Source organism: Arvicanthis niloticus, chromosome 30, assembly GCF_011762505.2.
Source record: "Arvicanthis niloticus isolate mArvNil1 chromosome 30, mArvNil1.pat.X, whole genome shotgun sequence".
Lineage (NCBI taxonomy): Eukaryota > Metazoa > Chordata > Mammalia > Rodentia > Muridae > Arvicanthis > Arvicanthis niloticus.
Window position 1 is genome coordinate 23,655,849 of NC_133438.1, and position 2,852 is coordinate 23,658,700.

The 2,852-nt window shown below is 41.8% G+C and overlaps 1 pseudogene; it reads right to left on the bottom strand.

Annotated features, from left to right (window-relative positions):
• Positions 1–1,023: 1,023 nt before the first annotated feature.
• Positions 1,024–2,585, bottom strand: LOC143440725 (serine/threonine-protein phosphatase 2A 56 kDa regulatory subunit gamma isoform pseudogene; annotated as a pseudogene).
• Between the last annotated feature and the right edge of the window lie 267 nt (positions 2,586–2,852).

Below are 2,852 nucleotides of genomic sequence, written 5' to 3' on the forward strand. Positions count from 1 at the left end.
TTCTCTGTAAAGGCTGAGATAAACCTGGGCAGTAGGGTTCTCTTATGCCAGTAACATAAGCACCTGCTTAGTAATTGCCTGGGATTGGGTCTGCTGTCTGCAAAAGCAGCCAAGAAATATCAATCTCATTGCAGCTTTTTCAGTAGTCCTGTTGGTGGAAACTATGACTGGCCAGGCTGAGCTACTTATCCCCACTGACATCAGAACTGGGGGCGGGGGGGGGGGGAAGGTCTTCACAAAGCTCCAGTAGGTCTCTGCCTAGGCAAGGCTCCATAGTGACAGGGTGCACACAATGCTCAGGAATACAAACAGGACTTTCAGCATCTTTAGGAAAAACACAAACAGAAACTCTCACCCTGATTAACACAGAGTCAGGGCCTTTCCATATATATACCTGATGACAATTCTTTCCATTTCAGTAAGCCCAGTGCCTTCTGGGCTCATTTCCAATGTCTTTCTGTGACAGACAATGCATCCTTATCCACTAATAAAAATTTTAAAATCTTGCATGTGGTGTGAAGTAAACTCCTCTCTTTTTTTGTTTTTTTCAAGGTAATTTTTCAAAGTTAAATGTGCTTTTTCCACTATAGCCTGGCCTTTCACAGCTGAGCCATCTCTCCAGCCCTGAGTTACTAGTTAAACCAACTTTCTATTATCAAAGTTGCCAATTTTTAATCATACCCAATAAACACTTTTTTTTAACATAAAACATAGAACAACAGTCATTCAAACAATGAAACAAAACCAGACAATTAACACACATGGACAGATTGGCACGCCAAGAACTGACAATAGACAGAAAAAGCAGAACTAAGGATTTCTCCAGTAGGAGCCAGAGAGAAAACAGTATGTATCCTGATTTTCTCCTGCTTCCAGGAGGGCTCTGAAACAGTCTTTTCTTTCTCTTTTGCTAACACAGCCTGAGAGAGGACAACTGCTTTTCTAACCACCCCCCTCTCATTTTCAAGGTCTATTTTTCATCTCCTTCTAGGAGGTGTCACTCAAAGCCTCAACACTCCAGAGTTAACTCTCTTTTAGTGCCTGGGAATTTGCTTTGGCTAGATTTTCTATTTTAACCCATGCTTCTTCTTGCTCTTTCATTTTTAGCTTCTCTTTGAATTTCTCTGCTTTGAACTGCTGGGTGCAGTCATTGCAGAGTTTCTGGTTCATCTCCATGAAGAGTTTCAGAGCATTGTCTATCAAGGCATGTATTGTCTTGTTCCAGTGTGTCTCTGAGTTGTGGTATAAGGATGGAAATGTGATGGGCAGAATTTTCATTGCATTGCCACTGATTAAACTCATGATGTACTCATTATTCCAGTAATAAAGTGCCCACTCTGCTACCTGGAAGTGAGGGCTGGAAACACATCTGGCTAACTGTTGGAAAAGAGGCTCCATGATCTTCACAAATTCTGATGGTTCAATTACATCTAAAATTTCTTCTAATTCATTTATGAACATTACTTCTTTTGGACTGTGAGTCTTTGGCCAGTGTTTGAGAAGTGCCATTACCACTGGTTCAGTGAGGGTGCTGTTTTTCTATAAAAATTTCATGACACAGTACATCAGCTTGAGATGGTAGTTACTCAGGGACCTCACTTTGTGCAAGGGCAACAACACCTTCAACAGGAAAATCTTGTACTCTTCCTTTAGTGGTAAGGCAATTCCATTAATTATACTTCCCAGGATCTTCAGTAATTCTGCTATGCCGTTGTGGTGCTCTGTCTCATAGATAAACCTATAAAATATATTACTGATTTGTTTCCTGTAAGTGTGCAGGCCTAAGAACTTGGCATAGATTCTGTGCAGGGTCGTTTTTTAGAATATCTCTTTCTTGAGGATTCTTGCTGTCAAAGAGTTCTAGAAGCTGCAATACAAACTTCTGATCAATATATTTCTTTGCTATATTGGGCTGGAAATCTGGAGACTCTAAAAATCTTAAGAAAAATTCATAAACAAGCTACAGATGAGGCCAGGCTGCTTCTAACGTTGGTTCATCTTCTTCAGGGTTGAATTCTGCTCCCGTAGGATTGAAGGAGGGTGGCAAGGTTGGAAACATATTAACTGCAAACATGTGGACGGCCTCAGGGTAAATGGGCTCTGTGATGGTGGTCCAGTTGTGGGTGATATACGCCACCATTTCACCTAGTGCAATTCGATTTACTTCCTTCCTCTTCAGGTCATTCAGTGGGTTAGAAGCAAAGTCAAAAAGGACACAACACTGACGTAGCTTCTGGATAAAAAGCTTCTCTTGATCTGCAGGAGGAACATCTTGTAAAGATGGGAGTTTTTGCAGTTCTCTATTGTTGCTGGCATTAAACTGTGAAGAGTTCTGCCATTTGTCTTTCTTCACAGGGACTATGATTGGCTGAGGGACAGGTACTTTTATTTTAGTAGTAGTTGTAGACTGGACAGCTGTCAGGCTGTTTCTCCTGCTGGCTATCTCTGCTTCTGCTGTATCTTGTCCTTCTTTTGAACCTTTTTCACTTTTCACCAGTTTTGGTGGTTCTTTCTTTTTCTTGTTTTTATTTGGCATGTCTGGTAGGGACCACTGCCTCCACAAATACCCCTGGTCTGGTCATTGTGCTGTCCTGGCTGCCACTGCTGCCACCCGGGGACTGAGTTGCTCATCTGTTCTCGATTCCCCTTTCCAAGCTCCCCTTCCAATTTTTTGACCTTACATTTCTTCAATTTTTCCTTTTCTAAAATGTCTTCCTCATCCTCAGAACTGGAGCTATTCTCCGCCTCATGCAAAAATTCCTTAGCTGCATCATCCTGTGCCAGTACTTGTAGGGAGGAATTCCTAGTCCCCATGGCACAATCAAAAGGATCAAACTCTCGTAGTGCTACTT